Source organism: Manis pentadactyla, chromosome 1 (assembly GCF_030020395.1).
Source record: "Manis pentadactyla isolate mManPen7 chromosome 1, mManPen7.hap1, whole genome shotgun sequence".
Lineage (NCBI taxonomy): Eukaryota > Metazoa > Chordata > Mammalia > Pholidota > Manidae > Manis > Manis pentadactyla.
Window position 1 is genome coordinate 78,887,158 of NC_080019.1, and position 23,589 is coordinate 78,910,746.

General features: G+C 38.8%; 1 protein-coding gene and 1 long non-coding RNA gene across 9 annotated transcripts in view; one reads left to right on the top strand and one right to left on the bottom strand.

The window, feature by feature from the left end:
- The window catches only part of PLSCR4 (phospholipid scramblase 4), a 141,194-nt gene that overhangs the window by 61,141 nt on the left and 56,464 nt on the right, over positions 1–23,589 (bottom strand). Inside the window, exon 1 of one of the 2 annotated variants that reach the window (XM_036896419.2) lies at positions 184–312. The exons of the other annotated variant lie outside the window; for it this stretch is intronic. The gene's annotated coding sequence lies outside the window, so the exon portion shown is untranslated. Of the gene's footprint in view, positions 1–183; positions 313–23,589 lie in introns of those variants that run through there. 2 annotated transcript variants of the gene reach the window in all.
- Positions 24–22,928, top strand: LOC118918033 (uncharacterized). Of its 7 annotated transcripts, XR_008996605.1 has the most exons (5): positions 260–398; positions 904–1,291; positions 3,563–3,756; positions 5,071–5,187; positions 20,128–22,928. It is a non-coding gene; the product is annotated as an uncharacterized LOC118918033 (long non-coding RNA). The 7 variants fall into 7 exon arrangements; XR_008996607.1 differs by lacking the exons at positions 260–398; positions 904–1,291 and adding an exon at positions 24–149 and having other exon boundaries at positions 3,636–3,756; XR_005026963.2 differs by lacking the exons at positions 260–398; positions 904–1,291 and adding an exon at positions 37–149.

Sequence of the window (23,589 nt, forward strand, 5' to 3'; positions counted from 1 at the left end):
GCCTGCCCGGACCCTCCTTCCCCGGGGGCGCGCCCCGCCGCTCAGGTTCGCTGGTCCCAGAGGCGTCGGGACCCCGTGGCCTAGGCCTCCGGATGCAAACGAGGGGGAGGGGGAAATGAGAAAAAAGTTGTCGCAGCTCTAATGGGGAGGTAAGGACACGGGTAGGAGCCAGTGGGCAGTTACCTCGAATTCCAGAGGCAGGTTCCAGAGCCTGTGAGGAAGGGTTTTGCTGAGTTTGGAAAAGAGAAAAACAGCTGCTCAAGACCCCGGCGGACTCGCCTGTGCTCCCAGCCCCAGGCTCCCGGCTTGGAGAATGGACCTTGGCACCGCAATGCTGGCTGGAAATACTCAGGCGCCGGCCCAGGCATTTTGCTTTCTTTTCCCCAGGATTGGAGGAGGTCAGTTTGATGTTGGAGATATGCCAGGAAAAGGGAGAGGGGAGCAGAGTTGCTTGTGTTCTGACGTTCAGAGGAAAATGCCATTCGATAATTACCCTTGTTAGGAAAAAAAAAAGCTTTTTTCCAACTAATGGGGTTCAGGTCTTTGGTGGGCCATGAGGAGGAACTCAGTCCATTGACAGGAACTAGGAGAGTCTGAATGTCTCTGACCTTACAAAGAATCGTAACTAGACAGAAGTAAACTAGATTAAGCTCAGAAGATTACTTGGCAGTGCTCCACAGTGGGAGAAATTTGGACAGAGCAAGGCATATGGGAATGGAGTTCTGGAATTTTCCATTTTACTTTGTATGTGTGTTATTGGTAGTATGCATTTTTAAAAGCTCATTGTGTCTCAGTAAGATTTTCCCAAGACAGTATCCAAATACAGAATAGTGTTATATTGATAGAACAATAAAAAAGTGCCAGAAGTACAGCAAAATATACTGTTTATTACCTTTGTTTTAGATTGAGAATGAGCAAGAAACTGAGTTTATGAATGCGAACATCCACAATGACCATATGAAAAAACCCAAAAAACTCAAGAGCAATTCATGTCTTGTGAAACATACTGCTTGTGGGTAAAAGTGCAGTATTTCCAGATTGTCTCACCTGGCCTTAGTGTATCTCCATATCAATAGATGCTTCTAAGAGGTGGAGAGAAGTGGTCCACCTCCATATCAATAGGTGATTATAAGGGGAAGTGAGGGCATATCTGGACCAGAGAGGTTGGCTGGGGTCCCTTTTTCAGCCAGGTCACGAGAGACGCAGGTGAGCAGAAGTGGACAACTGTTTGTAGGCAACAAACGAGTTTCTTCCACCTTATTTCTCCCTTTGGCTGATTTCTGCTTCAAAGGTAATTTGCGCCGGGCCAGGAACATATTTTCACCCCGGAGTTACACCTGGTAGTAGTCAGCAGGACCTCTGAATCTGAAATCTCTATTCATGAGTGTGACACGTGGGCAGGCTGCACCTAGAGATGGTGGGGAGATACCTGGAAATTCCCCTGTGGATGTTGGGGAGGCCCCTGCGGTGGGCTGTGACAAACTGACTCACCCTTACCTCTGGCACTGGTGGAGGGTGCAGCTTTACCTGGGAACCCACTGTCCATGGGGCTTCCACTTGGAGAGCCCCTAGTGGGGAATTGGTCTAGGGTAAAGCACCTAATAGATGGGTGGGGCCTTCCCCAGAATTGGGGAAGGATGGAGACACCGGAAGCTGTGGAATTAGCCCTCCGTGAGACAGAAGACTGCTTAGAGGCCCTGAGTGGCCATGTAGCAGCTAGATTGTGGGATGTTTGTTTCTCAAGATAGTGGAAAAGGTTATCTAGAAAGACACACTTCGGCAAGAGAGAGATACACTTTGGCATCACTTGGAGGAGCTGGGCAATGACCTACGGGATACCCTTAAGAAAGAGAGACAGTTATTGAGAAGACAGCTCCTGCTCCTGGAAGATATGTTAGCAGCGAGGGAGGAGGCAGGAGGGGAATCTGTGATGCAGGAGGCCATCAGGGAGGCACGGGGAAAGAGTGGTGCCTTCAGCCCTGAAGATGGTAGGGGAGATGTATAAATTGCCTGGGGGATACAAGGAAATTGGAGAAACTCTACAAGAGTTAGAGAATGTGGGCACCTTAAAGCCCACTCATAGTCCTTTTAATGGACTGTGAAAAAGCCAGATGGCTCTTGGTGTATGACTGTGGATTACAGGGAATTGAATAAAGTGACACCCCTTTTGCATGCTGCTGTCCCCTCTATAGGAGTCCTATGGACACCCTCAGTCGTGAACAAGGGACATATCATTATGTTGTGGAAACTGCTAATGCTTTCTTCTGTATTGATACAGCACAGGAAAGTCAGGGACCATTTGCCTTCACGTGGGAAGGCCGGCAGTGGAGTATCTGAACTACTTAGAAGTAACTTTGCACCTTTGTGTTTTGGAGCTGAAAACAAGGAATAGAATTTTCAGGAAAGGACAACAGATTTTCATTTAATATATTACTTTCTAATCACTAGAGCTCTACAAAAGCTTAGAGGGTTATCTGTGAGCAATCACAAAGGGTGCCTGTCCAGTACACTGTACAGCCCCCAACAATGTATCTGAGAAGGGAAGACAAGAGAGGTTCACTTTTTAGTACAACAGATCATACTCAACACTTGGACCATGCAAAGTTTGTCTGGAAATACTGGTAATGATGATTTTGATAATGCTGCTGCTGCTGTTGATAGTGATGATGATAGTAAATTATGCCAGTCATGTTAGTTCCCATTTGAAAAGTTGAGTACAGCACATTCACTTTCTTGCTCTTTGTTACTCTTTTATTCAAAGTAATACCCTTTGATGTTCAGGAGGCAGACTGAAAAGCAGAGGCTCAGCTAATGCTGTCAATTTAGATCTGTAACTCTAAGAGACAGGGTGCTCTGAAGCTAAATGTAATTCTTGGTCTGCAGTATCCTGGCAAAGGTTAGAGCAGACAGCTGTTCCTGCACAACTCTGTTAAAAGCTGTAGGATGTTCGCTGAAAAGTCGTGATCTGCTCTGCTCTGCTCTCTCAACAAGTTGACTGGAATGGATGAGTTTATAACACAGCTTAACATCTTTGCAAATGTTCTGTTTCTATTAGATTTGGGTACTTCTGCCATTTGGGGTGGGTTTTTAAACAGTGAGTAGACATTAGGTCTCCTGGATTTGGAATCAGACAAGAACAAGTGTGCCACTTGATGTGTGTGCCTGTGTATAAGTCCTCCTCTGTAATAATAAAATATCAGTAAAGTCTCCTACACTGGGTTGGTTGAGGATTGAGGTAACTATATGCATAACAGATTTAGCAAAATAAATAGCAAATAAGAAGCCCTGAAAAGATATTCGTTGATATGATTAAGTGTAATTTGATAACTGGATAGCTGTCCTGTAAGAGTTCAACTACAGTTTTGTAGTTGAACACAACATAGCTAAGACTTTGGGTTGGTGGTTTACCAGCAGTAAATTATGCTTTATTGAACAATATCATCTATTACACAAAATTTGTGATAAAGATATCAAATAAATACTTGTAAGAAATGCTATGTGTTGGGATACAGAGACCATTTCCTTTTAATCTGTGACATTTTACTTTATTACTTGCTTTCAGACATGGGAAGGTGAAAATGAAGAGACATTGTGAAATTGGACCAAAACAAATATGGTTTTGCATTCTGGAGCAGGATATTCTGGGAAGGTGATGACTGGAAGATAGCTCCCTTCCTTCTACCACCAACTCCCGTGTGTCTATTCTTCCTGAGTCAGATGCATGCTGATGCCCACGGGAGCCTGTGTACCAGTGAGGTATAGTGTTCCTGGGTGGCCATGATGTGGAACTGATGCAGAACTATGGACTTGGGCAGATAAATCCCTGGAAGCCAGGGTTCACGTACTAAAGCCAAGAAGAAACTGAATCATGCACAGATCCCTCCTGCTCTGTGGATAAGTGAATAGGTGTACACTGGGTCATCGAGAGGTTTTCTGGCAGTAGCTTATTAAAGAACACCGACTTGCTTGCTTTTATTCTACCAGTTGACACCAAAGACCTTACAATGACTTCTATGATCTAGCAACTCTGACTTCATCTCCCATTCCTCTCTCACTCCAGCCATACTGGTCTCTTAGATTCTTGAGTCAGAGTCATGCTCCCACCTCAGGAACTTGGCAATTGTTGCACCCTCTGTTTTTCTCAAATATGATGTAACATACCTATTTTAAGTTCTTAGATTTATGAATGCATTTATTAAATATATTATCTGCCTCTCCCAAGCGATATTATCTCTCCATCAATCCTAGAAAAGGAAAGAGTATAAAAAAAAAATTTCCACGCATGATAGAGACAACTTTGAAATTTAAGAATAAATTTAATAAGAAATATTTAACAAGAAGTAGACTGGGCCTTCATAAAGACTGAAATCTTAATGATTGTTTTAAAATATAGGAACTGAAAGCAATGTTTTTTGAATGGGAAGAATTGAGATTTTAAAAATCGATAAAATTAATGTTAATACAAAACACTCTCAACATTTTTTAAAAATTGGTTAAAATGATCTTCAATTATGTGGGAAAAATAAATGCCCAAGAACAGCCCAGGAAATTCTTGAAAATGGAATTTGATATATAGTTCTTAGTAACAAGGCTATTGAATATTTTTTAAATGATTCCAAACAAAAAAAAATGCAAACTATGTAGATTAGCTTTCAAATTTTAGTTTGTCAGCAACTCAGTTGTCAGCAACTGTCATTGATAGAAAGATATGACAATTATTAAATGTTTGCTAATCTATTTTCTACTCTTCTTTTGTTCAGTCCTTGCAGTGTATTTATTCCTATCACATCTATACTGTGAAGAGTTTTAAGTCTTAGGGACATAAGGCTGTCATAAATGGATTTGTTTATGGGGGTCTAAAAATAAACAATGCAAAATGACAGCATTTTAAAAAGTAGGTCTGGTTATTTTCAGTATTTAGAATTTGTTTACTTTCAATGTTTATACATATTTTTCCTGATTAAGTGTATGTTACCTGTGGGTTTAGTGTTTTCGGGGTTAATGTTACAGGAAACTCTACATTTTTCTATCCACTGAATTTAATCCAATATTTTTCTCTACCTTCCCTAGCCCATTGATTCTTGTTATTTAATAATGGAATATTGTCAGTAATTTTCTGATTGTGAAAATGATCCTTACATATATGAAGACTGAAACAACACAGAAGACAGTGAGCTGCTCTGCCAGGTAAAAACACACACACAAACACACACACGAATGCCGGACAGAGAGACAGTTCAATTCATTGTTAATTTCCAGATTGTGTTATTAAATACAAAGGAAACAAGTTCAGTCTGGGGATATGTGAAATTCAGGTGTGGCAGCCTGGTCTGGTTGATTCCATTTCATTTAACCAATTTATGACAATACATTGTGCCAACCTCTGGAGCCTGGGCATATAGATTTTTCTGGATTGAGAACATGCACCAGACACCATCTGTTTTCCTCTTATCTCCCTTCTCTTCTGCCCTGACAGTCCCTCTGTCTTTTCCATTCCTATCCCTTTGCAATATTCACCTCCTGTATCCTCAACTTATTTTTTCTGTTTTCTTCTTAACCAAAATTTAGGCTTATCACTACCATCCAAAAATAATGATCTATTTATCTCTATTTCTCCACCATGGAGTCTCTTTTCTCCTCTTATCAACTGAAAAGCATTTCTACTGTTTTATTTTCCATTCATTTCTCAACTACATGTAATCTGGCTTGCTTTCTTAATTCTCCATGGAAATGATTCTGGCATAGTTCACCAATGACCTCTGTATTTCCAAATTCAATGGAAACAATTCAGTCTTTATTTACTGACCCTCCATGGCACTCTGCTCCTTAATATCACACCCTCCTGGTTCTCATATTTTTGCAGTTCTTTGCCTCCTGAACAGTTTATGTTTTCCGTGTAACCCTTAAATGTCCATGTTCCCTAAGATCCATTACTTGGCAAATCCTTACTAGATAATCTCTAATTTTTTTCAACAATTACCTGTGTATTCAAAATTTGTACATCTCTAGTTTCCACAGAGATCTCTGTCCTCAGCTGCAGACTCACAAACCAGTTGCCTACTAGACTTTTCCATCTGGGTGTGACAATGACATCCCAAGTTCAACAGATCCAAAACAAACTGATTTTACCCCAGGCATGTTCTTGTACATTCCCTGTCTTGATTGGTAGCACAATAATCCACTTAGCGAGAAACCAGGAATTTTCTTCAAAATTTCAAAACTAACTCACTTCTAAACAATTGTTGTATGTGTATAGATCTTACCTCCCAAATAGTTCTCAATTTTCCTCTTTTCTTCCTTCATTTCACTAAGGTATTCAAACTGTCTCCATTCTATACACAGTCATAATGATGTAACCAAAATACAATTCAAACCACATTAGTCCCCTGTTTAAATCCTTCACTGCCTCATTGACACAGACAGGTAAAGCCCAACCTCTGAAAACGCACACATGGCCCCTCTGCCTCTCCAGTTACTCCCACCAACACTGTGTTCATTAGAACACATTGCTGGCAAACTCCCATACACTATGCTATATGTCACCTGTGTTCCTTGTTCTAAAATCCTCTTCTACTTCCAGCTCTTCTTTTTGCCCTTTACTTGGGTATTCCTGCATAATTCCTAGTTGAGGCTTGGCCCAGGTTTTACACCCAAAGTCTTTCTAAGTCCTCCTTGAATTCACCCCATTGGATTAAATACTCTTTTTCTGGATTCCCGAGTGTCTCTCCCTATCATCATCCTCACACAGTGTTACAGTTAGCTTGATAGATTCATGTGTTGTCTATCCCAGTAGGGATAAAGACTGTATCCAAGTGGGCCGCTGTATAACCCCAGTTCTTAGCACTGTGGCTGCCACATGGTTGAATTGAATACATATCTTGAATGGACAAATGCATAGTATCTTTTACTAGAATTCTCGAGTAGTCACTTAATGAGGGCCAACTAAATGGACAATAGCATAGGAACTGTGGCCAAGGACATACTGTTTGTTCTATTTTTCTGATTTTTCCCTTGTTTTAATTAAGATCCACAAACATTTGAAAATGCACCCTGAAAACTAATTAACAATAGACTGATTGCATATTTTTTAAATTAAATATTTCAGTGTTAGCTGGGGTGGTAATTTTTTTTCTCCTTTACTTTGGCACACATCCAAAAAGGAACTTAAAACCATTGTCTTATTTAACCATGTTTACACATTCTTGTTCCTTTATCCTGCAGAGATTTTCAACAAACTTACAATGTTCTTGGACATAGGAACAAATATGATACAATTGACTATAAAATTAGCCATGAGCTGGACATGTTCTAATAATATCCATTACATGTTTATTTTATATTTTAATATCTGTTTGTGCTCTGCTAGACCTGAGCCAAGTCTTGAAGGAATTGCTTAAGTGATTGGCTTAAGTAAATTGAGATATGACTGAGCTTCATACCACTGAGAAAAAGAAAATAGAGACACATTGTCAACTACAGCTCAAATGTGTTCTAAAAATAGTTGTAGAACAAGGATACATTTCAAACATTGATTCATTAAAAAGCGTTGTATGTGAATCATCTCATTAAATTCATAGAAATACGATCTTTTGGAATGTATCTTTGATAGTCTTGATGACACTGAATACCTCAGACTAGAAAATAAACTCCTCACATTGATATACCCGAGGGTGCTAGCATCATGCTTTCAGATCAAGAAAACAAGTGTAATCCCCTCTCCTGCTCTCTATCATCATGTGATGTCTTGATCTCCTGATTTGTGATGATGCTAGAAGCCATGGCTGGGATATGCTATTTCACTTTCAGTTCTATAGGTCTACCAACATTTTGTGTTAACATTTAAGGATCTTAGGGTTACTAATTATGCAAGTTACTGCCACATTCTTTCTTGTTTTTTTATTAATCTATGCCAATCACATACTTAAAAAAAACAGATTTATTTAGATATAATTCACATACCACAAAGTTCATCATTTCCAAGTGTACTATTCAGTGGCTTGGGGTATATTCAGAGAGTTGCGCAACCATCACTGCTGAATGATAATAATGAGCCCCAAATGCACAACAGCCTCTATGTCATCCTGGACCATCTCTACTGTTACGTTCCTGGCCTGCTAACTCTTAAATTCCAACTCCATCTGTTTAATGACTTTTGATCCCTTTTCTCATTTAACGCTTGTTTCTTCTGCCTTGGGGACTTGGCATTTGTATTCTGTCTCTGATTTCTGACAATCTTTGAGGTCTTTGACTTAGAATTGCTCACCAGCTCTCTCATTTTTGTTACTTCTGTGGGTTTTCCTGCCTTAGTTTTCTTTAAAAATCTATTCATTGATAAGCCCACCCCAGCCACTCCTGTTACTTCACTGTTTTCCATAACAAGGTCATTTCACACATTTTGCCTCCAATTTTTGTTTCTTGGGACTCAGCCCTTGATGAGCTATAGCAACAGGGATGAGCTCAGAATCAATCTCTTATGCATGGCTTGTGAAACAAAGGTGAAAAAAAAATGGAGATCTTGTTCAGGAGAAATTCAGGGCATGCCTTCAGGAAATGGGAATTGCTTCAAGGCCAGGCACTTAAAGACAGGAGGTACATCCCAATGAGGTGCAGGTGAATTGCCTCTGGCTCATGATTCAAGATAACCTCTTAAAGCTTTGCATGGGTAGATACTAGTGATTCTCAACATAGAATGAACCACATCTCAGAGTTCATATTGCAAATGGAAGCTGTGTGAGGGAACATTTGTGATTGTCACTTTGATTGGGCCAATGCTGGCATTTAAAGGACAGGAGCCAGAGGTGCTAGACCTCCTGCAGCACCTAGGAGTCCTGGGCAAAAAACGTTTGTTGGTGTCCTGCCTGACTTTGAATGCCTAGTGGGGGACAAGAAAAAAATATGTGTCATCAGTGTCTAATGAATCTGAAAGTTAAAGACTACTGACTTATCACATCAGCTCTCTGCATTTCTGCTGCCTTTGGCCCAATGCCCTGCCCTAACCAGTGACTTGGTTGGTTAAATCATCAGTGATATGTAAGAAGCCCTGCCCTTCTGGGGATGCTGCAAACATCAACCATCTAACCCCTAAGGGGGAGATTCTTCTTTTCTTTTTCCTCATAATAAACTCGTTATGTGGTGCAAGAATAGCTAGCTATGGTGAGACAGCTCTCCTGGCACCAGGAAAGGGTTCCTCAGCAAGCACATGAGTACAAGTACAGCCAGAGAGTAAGAACATGGACTTCGCACCCAGACTACCTAGATTTGAACTCAGCTTTGCAGTTTACTAACAGTGAAACCTTGAGGAAATCAGCAGATTTCCTATTGCTTCAGTTTCTTCCTTTGTAAAAATGGACTAATATTGGTGCCTGTCCTAGAGGTCTGTTGTAGGATTAAATGTCTCAGTAAACATAAAGTGCTTGTGAGAGGATCTAGTATAGAATAGGTAATGTGTTAGCTATTGATTTTCGGAAGCCTATGTCACTGATGACTTATCCTGGAATAGGAAGGTCAAATGCACATCAATTCTGATCACTAGATTTGTGACCTTGGGCATTTCACTTCATCCATCTAACTTTGTGTTCTCATTGGTAAAATGAGATGAATAATTCATGCCCCTGTTATCCCACAATAACCTTAAAAGTTACCTTGCAAAGTCTCAGGTTACATAGCAGCAAATATCACATAATACAGGTGGGAATTTATAGTCAGAGTGTCAGCAGGGGAAAAAAGATTCGAGAAGTCTTGTTTATGCAATTTTTCTAGAGAGTTGTGCATGGACCATGGGAGTAGATACTGGCAGAGGGACTCTGCCCCCTGCTGTTTTTTCTTTTTAATGGAGAGAGGGTAATAGTGATCTTGCTCAGGGAAACAGATTCTTTGAGATGGGTGCTAGTTTTTAATGATGTACTGGAAAGCCAGCTCTCTAGCATCTGGAAACAGAAAAGGAAGTTGCCAGGTCACCCAAAGAGAGTGGTCCACAGTCAAAAACCAGTAGTCCTGTTTTTCTGTATAAAATGAAAGTTAAAATGTAAGTAAACAGATCTTTAGAATTGTTAAACACTACATAAATTAAACTAATCTACCTATGAATACTAGAAAGTAATGATGAAAGATTACAATGAAGATACAATATGTAGAATCTATAATGTACACAATATTATGTTCTTAGTCCTAAGTATGTAACTTTTGTTTACATAATAAAATTTCTGATCTTAAAACAGTCTTTATGGTGAGTCTAACTTGTGATTGGCAGCTTACAACTAGGATGAGGGATGAAATTGATGGCCAAGAGGGGGAAAGGAAGGAAAAGCAAAAGACTGTCTTGATGTAATTCTTGTTCTAAAACAAATAGAAAGACTCTAAAGTCACTAATTTTCCTAATTCTTATTTTATAATACATTCAGTTATTTCTGAATTCACCAGAATGAAATTCACACATATAATTCATGTGATGCTGGAACTTGCAATGGAAGTTTAATTTGCATGGCTACATTTCAATGAAGAAACTGAAATAACTTGCCCAAATTCCCATAGTTGATAAGTGATGAAGCTCAGACTCAGATCTGCAGTGGCTACGTTCTAAAGGTTATGATTTCCCATATCAGACAGAAATGACAAATATTTAGCTTGCTCCAATATTTAAAGTGATTCTGCCCCTGGCCAACTGGCTTCAAGGGCTTCAGTGTAAGTGCAGTTACACTGGTCACCACATGCAGTTTAATGTGCTGTTCTGTTCTCCTGAAATTCTGTATTTTGCTCTGTGCCCAGCATTATGTAGCTGTTCTTGCTAATAGAAAATAGCAGCTTTTCAAACAGTCTTTGTGTTTGTAACGAGTATGATAAACTCTAGGCTTATCAAGTGAGAAAATTGTTCCTGAACATTTTGGGGTCTAATCCATATCTTTTCATTATTGGTAAAACAGCTTCACCAATAGCAGTTTTTCCTTTTATGAGAATGGTACTCACTAACCTTGAATATGCTCACTGGATGCTGAAGTGCTCTCCATCCATGGTAATGTTTCTGGAGTTCTCCAAAGGAAGATACCCATTGGTTCTTTCTATAGTTAACCTAGAATGTCTGTTCTTTGGTCTTGAGCAAGCTGTGAGACTTAGAACAAATGTGACTTCCTCTAGTTTTCTGAAGGGGTTTTTTGACCCGTCTCAGCAGTTATCTTCAAAATACTTAAAAAGTTGAGAGAGAGTGAAAGAGAGAAACCACTGTCTGTATAGGTTTGTCTCCTATCTAGAAAGAATGTATCGATTTTTATTACATAATTATTATACAATATTGAATATATTAATATATTCTGTTTGGGAGGCGGAGCCAACATGGCAGCATGAGTAGGACAGTGGGAATCTCCTCCCAAAAACATATATACTTTTGAAAATACAACAAACACAACTAGCCCTAAAAGAGAGACCAGAAGACGCAGGACAGTGGCCAGACTGCAGCTACACCAGCGAGAACCCAGCGACTGGTGAAAGGGGTAAGATACAAGCCCTGGCCCTGCGGGACCCGAGCGCCCCTCCCCCCAGCTCCCGGCGGGAGAACAATAGGCAGAGCGGGAGGGAGACGGAGCCCAGGACTGCCGAACACCCAGCCCCAGCCATCCGGGCCAGAGCGCAGACACAGTACATGCCCAGGGGGCCCTGGATACTGGGGGAACAGGGAGTAAGACCTCTGAGCGGGTGCTGAAGCTGATGCCCCTGTGACAAAGAAAAGCGGGGGCTTTTTGAAAGTCTTAAAGGGACAGGGACTTAACAGCTTGACGGAAACAACCCAGGTCACAGTACAGCAGCTGGAAATTACAGGGAAAACCGGGTGCACTAACCCCCTGGGCAACAGCTCTGAGACCCCTCACGGAGGCAAACAGTCAAGCAGCCCCCCCATCCATCACCCCACCGGGCGCTGCGAAAGCAGAGAAGCAGCCTGAGACAAATTCCGCCCACAGAAAGGGAAATTTCTCCCTTCCGGCCAGGCAAGACACAAAGACCCAGTCTACACGCAATTACCCAACACAAGCCACTAGGGGTCGCAGTTGCCCCAGTAAAGAAAGGCCAGTAGCAAGTGAAAATTTTGGCCCTCCCAGCTGACAGTCAATAGCACCTGTCAACATGAAAAGGCAAAAAAATATGATCCAGACAAGACTAACCCAGACAGCTTCGGCATCTGCTACATCTTCCCCTGAGAAGGAATCTGGGGAGATAGATTTAGCCAGTCTACCTGAAAAAGAATTCAAAACAAAAGTCATAACCATGCTGATGGACTTGCAGAGAAATATGCAAGAACTAAGGAAGGAGAATTCAGAAATAAAACAAGCTCTGGAAGGACTTCAAAACAGAATGGACGAGATGCAAGAGACCATTAATGGACTAGAAAACAGAGAACAGGAACGCAGAGAAGCTGATGCAGAGAGAGATAAAAGGATCTCCAGGAATGAAAGAATTTTAAGAGAGCTGAGTGATCAATCTAAAAGGAATAATATAAGAATCATAGGCATTCCAGAAGAAGTAGAGAGAGAAAAGGGGATAGAAAATGTCTTTGAAGAAATAATTGCTGAAAATTTCCCCAAACTAGGGGAAGAAATGGCCTCTCAGACCACAGAGGTACACAGAACTCCCATGACAAGGGATCCAAGGAGGGCAACACCAAGACACATAATAATTAAAATGGCAAAGATCAAAGACAAGGACAAAGTATTACAAGCAGCCAGAGAGAAAAAAAAGGTTACCTACAAAGGAAAACCCATCAGGCTATCATCAGACTTCTCAACAGAAACCCTACAGGCCAGAAGAGAATGGCATGATATACTTAATGCAATGAAACAGAAGGGCCTCGAACCAAGAGTACTGTATCCAGCACGAATATCATTTAAATATGAAGGAGGGATTAAACAACTCCCAGACAAGCAAAAGTTGAGGGAATTTGCCTCCCACAAACCACCTCTACAGGGCATCCTACAGGGACTGCTCTAGATGGGAGCACTCCTAAAAAGAGCACACAACAAAACACCCAACATATGAAGAAGGGAGGAGGAGGAATAAGAAGGGAGAGAAATAAAGAATCATCAGATTGTGTTTATAATAGCTCAACAAGCGAGTTAAGTTAGACAGTAAGACAGTAAAGAAGCTAACCCTAAACCTTTGGTAACCACAAACTTAAAGCCTGCAATGGCAATAAATTCATACCTTTCAATAATCACCCTAAATGTAAATGGACTGAATGCACCAATCAAAAGACACAGAGTAATAGAATGGATAAAAAAGCAAGATCCATCCATATGCTGCTTACAAGAGACTCACCTCAAACCCAAAGACGCGCACAGACTTAAAGTCAAGGGATGGAAAAAGATATTTCAAGCAAACAACAGAGAGAAGAAAGCAGGTGTTGCAATTCTGGTATCAGACAAAACAGACTTCAAAATAAAGAGAGTAACAAAAGACAAAGAAGGACATTACATAATGATAAAGGGCTCAGTCCATCAAGAGGATATAACCATTATAAATATATATGCACCCAATACAGGAGCACCAACATACCTGAAACAAATATTAACAGAACTAAAGGAGGAAATAGAATGCAATGCATTCATTCTAGGAGACTTCAACACACCACTCACTCCAAAGGACAGATCCACCAGACAGAAAATAAGTAAGGACACAGAGGCACTGAACAACACACTAGAACAGATGGACCTAATAGACATCTACAGAACTCTACATCCAAAAGCAACAGGATACACGTTCTTCTCAAGTGCACATGGAACATTCTCCAGAATAGACCACATACTAGGACACAAAAAGAGCCTCAGTAAATTCCAAAAGATTGAAATCCTACCAACCAACTTTTCAGACCACAAAGGCATTAAACTAGAAATAAACTGTTCAAAGAAAGCAAAAAGGCTCACAAACACATGGAGGCTAAACAACACGCTCCTAAATAATCAATGGATCAATGACCAAATCAAAATGGAGATCCAGCAATATATGGAAACAAATGACAACAACAACACTAAGCCCCAACTTCTGTGGGACGCAGCAAAAGCAGTCTTAAGAGGAAAGTATATAGCACTCCAAGCATATTTAAAAAAGGAAGAGCAATCCCAAATGAACGGTCTAATGTCACAACTATCAAAATTGGAAAAAGAAGAACAAATGAGGCCTAAGGTCAGCAGAAGGAGGGACATAATAAAGATCAGAGAAGAAATAAATAAAATTGAGAAGAATAAAACAATAGCAAAAATCAATGAAACCAAGAGCTGGTTCTTCGAGAAAATAAACAAAATAGATAAGCCTCTAGCCAGACTTATTAAGAGGAAAAGAGAGTCAACACAAATCAACAGTATCAGAAATGAGAAAGGAAAAATCACAACAGATCCCGCAGAAATACAAAGAATTATTAGAGACTACTATGAAAACCTATATGCTAACAAGCTGGGAAACCTAGGAGAAATGGACAACTTCCTAGAAAAATACAACCTTCCAAGACTGACCCAAAAAGAAACAGAAAATCTAAACAGACCAATTACCAGCAACGAAATTGAAGCGGTAATCAAAAAACTACCAAAGAACAAAACCCCCGGGCCAGATGGATTTACCTCGGAATTTTATCAGACATACAGGGAAGACATAATACCCATTCTCCTTAAAGTTTTCCAAGAAATAGAAGAGGAGGGGATACTCCCAAACTCATTCTATGAAGCTAACATCACCCTAATACCAAAACCAGGCAAAGACACCACCAAAAAAGAAAACTACAGACCAATATCCCTGATGAACGTAGACGCAAAAATACTCAACAAAATTTTAGCAAACCGAATTCAAAAATACATCAAAACCATCGTACACCATGACCAAGTGGGATTCATCCCAGGGATGCAAGGATGGCACAACATTCGAAAGTCCATCAATATCATCCACCACATCAACAAAAAGAAAGACAAAAACCACATGGTCATCTCCATAGATGCTGAAAAAGCATTTGACAAAGTTCAACATCCATTCATGATAAAAACTCTCAGCAAAATGGGAATAGAGGGCAAGTACCTCAACATAATAAAGGCCATCTATGAAAAACCCACAGCCAACATTATATTGAATAGCGAGAAGCTGAAAGCATTTCCGCTGAGATCGGGAACTAGACAGGGATGCCCACTCTCCCCACTGTTATTTAACATAGTACTGGAGGTCCTAGCCACGGCAATCAGACAAAACAAAAAAATACAAGGAATCCAGATTGGCAAAGAAGAAGTCAAACTGTCACTATTTGCAGATGACATGATACTGTACATAAAAAACCCTAAAGACTCCACCCCAGAACTACTAGAACTGATATCGGAATACAGCAAAGTTGCAGGATACAAAATCAACACACAGAAATCTGTGGCTTTCCTATATACCAACAATGAACCAACAGAAAGAGAAATCAGGAAAACAACTCCATTCACAATTGCATCAAAAAAAATAAAATACCTCGGAATAAACCTAACCAAAGAAGTGAAAGACTTATATTCTGAAAACTACAAGTCACTCTTAAAAGAAATTAAAGGGGACACTAACAGATGGAAACGCATCCCATGCTCATGGCTAGGAAGAATTAATATCGTCAAAATGGCCATCCTGCCCAAAGCAATATACAGATTTGATGCAATCCCTATGAAACTACCAGCAACATTCTTCAATGAACTGGAACAAATAATTCAAAAATTCATATGGAACCACCAAAGACCCCGAATAGCCAAAGCAATCCTGAGAAAGAAGAATAAAGTAGGGGGGATCTCACTCCCCAACTTCAAGCTCTATTATAAAGCCATAGTAATCAAGACAATTTGGTACTGGCACAAGAACAGAGCCACAGACCAATGGAACAGACTAGACAATCCAGACATTAACTCAGACATATATGGTCAATTAATATTTGATAAAGGAGCCATGGACATACAATGGTGAAATGACAGTCTCTTCAACAGATGGTGCTGGCAAAACTGGACAGCTACATGTAGGAGAATGAAACTGGACCATCGTCTAACCCCATATACAAAAGTAAACTCAAAATGGATCAAAGACCTGAATGTAAGTCATGAAACCATTAAACTCTTGGAAGAAAACATAGGCACAAACCTCTTAGACATAAACATGAGTGACCTCTTCTTGAACATATCTCCCCGGGCAAGGAAAACAACAGCAAAAATGAACAAGTGGGACTATATTAAGCTGAAAAGCTTCTGTACAGCAAAAGACACCATCAATAGAACAAAAAGGAACCCTACAGTATGGGAGAATATCTTTGAAAATGACACATCCGATAAAGGCTTGACGTCCAGAATATATAAAGAGCTCACACGCCTCAACAAACAAAAAACAAATAACCCAATTAAAAAATGGGCAAAGGAACTGATCAGACGGTTCTCCAAAAAAGAAATACAGATGGCCAACAGACACATGAAAAGATGCTCCACATCGCTAATTATCAGAGAAATGCAAATTAAAACTACAATGAGGTATCACCTCACACCAGTAAGGATGGCTGCCATCCACAAGACAAACAACAACAAATGTTGGCGAGGCTGTGGAGAAAGGGGAACCCTCCTACACTGCTGGTGGGAATGTAAGTTAGTTCAACCATTGTGGAAAGCAGTATGGAGGTACATCAAAATGCTCAAAACAGACTTACCATTTGACCCAGGAATTGCACTCCTAGGAATTTACCCTAAGAATGCAGCAATCAAGTATGAGAAAGATCAGTGCACCCCTATGTTTATTGCAGCACTATTTACAATAGCCAAGAATTGGAAGCAACCTAAATGTCCATCGATAGATGAATGGATAAAGAAGGTGTGGTACATATACACAATGGAATACTACTCAGCCATAAGAAAAGGGCAAATCCAACCATTTGCAGCAACATGGATGGAGCTGGAGGGTATTTTGCTCAGTGAAACAAGCCAAGCAGAGAAAGAGAAATACCAAATGATTTCACTCATCTGTGGAATATAAGAACAAAGGAAAAACTGAAGGAACAAAACAGCAGCAGAATCACAGAACTCAAGAATGGACTAACAGGTACCAAAGGGAAAGGGACTGGGGAGGATGGGTGGGTAGGGAGGGATAAGGGGGGGAGAAATAGGGGTGTATTAAGATTAGCATCCATAGCGGGGTGGGAGAAAGGGGAGGGCTGTACAACACAGAGAAGACAAGTAGTGATTCTACAACAGGTTGCTACGCTGATGGACAGTGACTGTAAAGGAGTATATAGGGGGGACCTGGTATAGGGGAGAGCCTAGTAAACAAAGTATTCGTCATGTAAGTGTAGTTTAATGATTAAAAAAAAAAAATGCAGTTCCTATGTGGTGACCTCTAATGAGTTCTACACAATGATATAAAGGACATATAAAAGTGTAGGCAAAGGGTCTGTTTGTGTTTATACAGAGGATCAAAGCCTAATTTGGCTACCCCGAAAATGAACTAAGATACGATATGAAAAGAACTTCCAACATCAGCACTCTCGGGAAGACTCATGACAGAAGATGATCAAAAAAAAAAAAAAAAAAAAAAACTTCAACAAAGATTCACGCACTGTCACAGGTGTAGATGCACTCATCCCACCAGTTCCTAGACTTGCCATGGTAAAGATGAAGGAGATATCTAAGCTGGCCTGTGCATACAGTAAAACAAAAATTGGACTGGATCTATACTGTTGGAACTCAACCAAGAATTAGGAGAAGTGCAAATTGTAGCACTCCAAAATCTTACAACCACAGACTATTTATCGTTAAAAGAACATATGGGATATGAACAGTCCCCAGGAATGGGGTGTTCTAGTTTATCTGAATTCTCTCAGACTGTTTAAGTTCAGTCGGACAATATCCACCATATCATAGATAAGTTTTCACAAATGCCTAAGGTGCCTAACTGGTTTTCTTGGTTTCACTGGAGATGGCTGGTAATTACAGGTATGCTTTGGTTAGGTAACTATATTCCTATTATGTTAATGTGTGTGCACAATTTAATTAGTAGTTTAAAACCTATCCATGCTGAAGTTACTCTACAAGAAGATATGTCAAAGAAATAATCAGTCTTCCCAGGTTTTCTGCCGCCTGCTACTTCTATAGCTTTTCTTCTTCCTACCTAATCACAACCTTTAAATAGAACTCGTGCCACATGTCGAATTTACCGAGTATCATAATTCTTCCAAGTGGTAAAGACACCTCAAGACAAAAGCTGGGCATAGAAGCCACAGGGCATAAATATGCAAAGAAGTAAAAAGCTAACCTTTTCAAACGATAAGGCTTCTCTCTCACTTACCAACTTAACATTTCCCTGTATGGCCCCGGAAGATGACTGGTTAGCCAGAGACGGGTAAGATTCCTCAAGGGAGGAACAACCTAAGACAGGCACAGTCGCAGGGGGCCATCTGGTGAGAAAATGGGGAGCAGCAGAGGTGAGGCTTAGAACCTCCCCCCTCATGTTCTGAGAGAAATCTTCTGCATACATGGATGTTTTATTGCCCTTGTCTAGCTTGGATTAACACATAGTCTACAGGCACACACCTGATCATCTACATTTGCTCTCTTACAACACTAAACTCTGTTTTCTACCTTTATCTCGTATCTACCTACCACTTCAGCATTTTATTAAAAATAATAATAATAGAGAAATGTGGTATCCACATATAAATCAAGTTTAAAAATCAAATGAATATTCATATTTGAACTGACTGTGTATAGTTCATAATGCATTAACAAAACCGAAAGCTTCTGTGATGACTGCCCTTGCACTGTTCACCATGTAACTTATTCACTATGTAAGAATTTGTTCGTTATGCATCAGAAGATTGGAGACTGACGAAAATTAGGCTTGGGGTGGATTAATGATTGTGCATTGAGTATTGACCCCCCTATACAGAAATTTATTGTGGTTAACAACTATTTGATCAATAAATATGAGAGATGCCCTCACAATATATATATGTGTATGTGTATATATATATATATATATATATATATATATATATATATATATATATAAACACACTTCCAATTGTAAAATAAATAAGTAACCGGGATGTAATGTATAGCATAAGGAATATAGTCAAAATATTGTAACAACTTGGTATGGTGATACCTGGTACCTAGAAATATCATGTATATAAATGTTGAGTCGCTGTGTTGTACACCTGAAACTAATGTAATGCAATGCTGTTGTCAACTACCCTTCAATAAAAAAAATATATATATATATATATATATATTCTGTTTATAACACCTGATATAAACCTCATAATTACACTTATCACCTGGTAAAGGCTTAAATGTGTTTCTCCTCTTCCAGGCTACTTAAGTAGTGGCACATTGTCATGTTCATCTTTTTTATCTTTGGAGCACCAATATTTAGGAAAATTTTGAAATGATTGTTGAAATGAAATGAAATGAATTGCCAAAGTTGCCCTGTATTTGATGACTTTGGCAATTATATATTTCAATCACAATTATTTGTTTTTCAGGTGAGTCATGTAAAAATTTCCCAAAACTAAAACTTAATGAATCCACAAAATGGATGCATAAGTGCTTCATTACCTAAAAGCAATGTTTCCAATTAGTTTCCGTCTCTGGGTTTAATTTTCCCAGTGTGATTTAGCTAATGTTTTAGCTAAAGAGAAAGTAAGCCACTTACGTCTTAGTGTAAGATAGAGTGAAGCAGTATTAGTATAAATCCTTCTTCAGTAGCATCTGACAAAAAGTACTGCTAATTGTCTAGACAACAATAAATGTGCTTTCAAGCAGGATCATGATGTTCTTTAGTCTTTCGTTTGATTTTCTTTTTCTTGGAATATGGCATTTGCATACTACGAGGGTCTCTTGAAAGACAGTGTGATATAGGCTGTCTTCCTTGTAGAAAGGGAAGAGTTTTGTAGACTGGGATATAAAAGTTTTCAAGAGTGATAGGATCAGCGTCCAAACTCATCAATCAAAATCCTGTGATACAAAAAAAAATTTAAGCAGAAATAGTAATATCAACCTTACATCATTCTTTCAGATAATAAAGCATGATTCCTGTATTATTCTGACATGCCTGTCATAACAAAATACCACAGGCTGGATGGCTTTAACAAAGAAATGTATTTTCTTACAGTTTTGGAGGCTAGAAGTCCAAGATCAAGGTGCCATCAGGGTTGGTTTGCAGTGAGAACATTCTGCCTGGCTTGGAAGTGGCCTCCTTCTCCCTGTGTCTTCACATGGGCTTTTATCTGTCAGGTGTGGAGAAAGAACCCTCGTCTCCTATTTACAGGGACACACCAGTCCTTTCGGATTAGGGCCCCACCCTTATGACCTCATTAAATATAATTACCTCCCTAAAGGTTCGATTTCCAAATACATTCACACTGGGGGTTAGCGGTTCAACATACGAATTTTGTACGGGGCACAGTTCAGTCCGTTACAATCCCTAAACTGTTGGATGAAGTCAGAACAAGGGTATGTTGGCACTGGCTTGCACAGGCTCACAAGCACCAACTGTGAGCATCTCTTCCCAACTTTGCCTTCAGTGACTTGAAATCTGCTTCAGTGGGAGTATTGATACCATGAAAATCATCAACCACCACCTTTCAGAATCATCTTAGATATCACCAAATATATAATACACGTATAATAATCACTACTGTATAACCAAAGAAGTAAATAAAAATTAGTGCTAGTAAATTTTCTGTGTATATATACAGGCATACATTCTCTCTTTGATTATATTGTGTATTTGTATATATATGTATAAATACATCTTTTTCTCTTTGGTTAAATATACTTTGAAAACTATGTTCAACTTGATTAATGAAATGGATTGTGCAAATGACAACTAACAAGACTATTGTATTGGCTTTTCCCAGTATTTAATTATACAAAATTTCAAATATACAGAAAAGTTAGAAGATGTTTATAGTCAACCCCCAAGTACCTGTTACCTAGATTTTACAATGACTGTTTTACTATACTTGCCTCATCATATATCCATCCATCTATCTCTCTACACATCAATCAACACTTCTTCATTTTTGATGCATTTCACAGTAAATTGAAAACCAGTACATTTCCATTAGATTTCAGCATGCTGTGATTATTGTCTGATATTTGCATTGGGTTCCTTGTTTTCTTTAAAGGTAAAATTTCCATACAGTAAAATGCATAAGTCATAAGCATTTCATGTGATGAGTTCTCACACATGTATTTACCTGTGTAACCTAGACAAGTACCAAGGTATTAAACATTAGCCTCAGACCAGAAAGCTTCCTCAGGCCCCATCCAAGTAAATTCCCATCCAACCCATTACTGAAAACAGCTCTTCTGATTTTTTTTTCTTACTATAAAACGTATTTTCCTGTATATAGAACCTACAGAAGAAGTCACACAGTATGTACTCTAGACATGGAGCTTTTTTTATTGAGTAGAATATTTTTGAGATTAGTATGTGGTGGTGTACATACCACTGATTCATTCTTTATTGCTATAAAGTGTTCCATTGTATGACTATACTACCAATTCCTTCATCCATTGTCTTTTCATGGAAACTCAAGCTATTTCCAGGCTTTGCCTAATATGAGTAAAGCTACTATAAATATTTTATGCAAGTGTTTCTTGGACATGTGTTTTCATTTCTCTTGGATAAATACTGAGGAATTGAATTGCTGTGTCAAAAATAAACATGATTATATTCATAAAAATTTTCAGAGCTTCTTCCAATCTGGTTGTACCATATTACATTGCCATTAACAATATATCAGAATTACAACTGCTCCACATTCTCTCTGACATTTAGTTGGGTCAATCTTTTTCATTTTAACGATTATAATGAGATACATGAGTGTGTCTTCTTGATTTTAATAGAAATTTTCTTGTTATGAGCAATTGAGTAGTTTTTCATGTGCTTATTGGTCATTTGTATCTGTTCCTTTGTCAAATGTTGACAAATTTTGATCACTTTTTGATTTTTTTTGTCTTTTAATTATTTTTTATGAGGTTTTTAATATATTGTGGATAGCAGCCTTCTGTCAGATATATGTTCATAAATATTTCTTTCCTATCTTTGGTAATCTATTCATTTTTAAATGTCTTTTGATGATAGAAGTTCTTACTTTTCATGAAGTCTAATTTGTCATTTTTTTCTTTTATGGTTGTTCCTTTCTTAGTTCTGCCTATGAAACCTTTGCTTAGCTCCAAGTTACAAAAATATTATATATCATATTTGTTTTTCTGAAGTTCTATAGATTTAGCTGATTTATTTTAGTTCATGATATAGTGTGGGTTAAATTTTGTACATGGTTTTAGACAAGTTTGAATTATTCATGTATGGATATCCAGTTGTTCCAGGCCATTTGTTGAAAAGACTTTCCTATCCCCATTGAATTCCTTTGGCACCTCTGTCAAAAACTGATCTGCTACCAACATGTGATTGTATTTCTGGACTCCATTCTGTTGCAATGATCTGTTTATCAATCCTATGCTAGTTCCACTATCTTGGTTACTATGGCTTTACTGTGTGTCTTGAGGTTAGCCAATGAAATCTTCTAACATTGTTCTTTTTCAAGATTTCTTTAGAATTCTAGGTCATTTGTGCCTTTATATCAACATTAGAATCAAGTTCTACAAAAGGACATGCTTGGATTGTGCTGGGATTGCACTTAATCTATAGATCAATTTTGTATCAATTGATATCTTAACAATTTTAGGTCTTCAAATCAATTAACTCTATTAAATGAACTCCATTTACTTAGGTCTTCTTCATTATCTTTCAACAAGTATTGTAATTTTCGGAATGAATGTCTCCTATACCCTTTGTTAAATTTATTTCCAAATATTTTGATGCCAGTATAAATGGAATTATTTCTGTAATCTTCATTTTCCAATCTTTTTGCTGACAATGTATTAAAATACAATTGACTTTTAATTGTATCCTGTGATCTCGCTAGCTCATTTATTATTTTTCGTATCTTTATTGTAGTTTCCTTTGTTTTTTGTTTTTTGTTTTTTGTTTAAATTTTTTATTAAGGTATGATTGATATACACTCTTATGAAGGTTTCACATGAAAGAACAATGTGGTCACTACATTTACCCATATTATCAAGTCCCCACACATACACCAATGCAGTCACTGTCCATCAGTGCAGTAAGATGCCACAGATTCACTATGTCCCTTCTCTGTGCTACACTGTTCTCCTCGTGATCCCCCACACCATGTGTACTAAACATAATCCCCTTCTCCCTCCCTCCCCACCTGCCCTCCCACACCCCTCCTCTTTGGTAACCACTGGTTCATTCTTGGCGTCTCTGAGTCTACTCCCATTTGGTTCCTTCAGTTTTGCTTCATTGTTAAACTCCACAAATGAGGGAAATCATTTGGCATTTGTCTTTCTCTGCCTGGCTTATTTTACTGAGCACAATGTCCTTCAGCTCCATTCATTTTGTTGCAAATGGTAGGATTTCTTTCTTTCTTATGGCTGAATAGTATTCCATTGTGTATAAGTACCACTTCTTCTTTATCCATTCATCTACTGATGGACACTTAGTTTGCTTCCACATCTTGGCTAGTGTAAAAAGTGCTGTGAT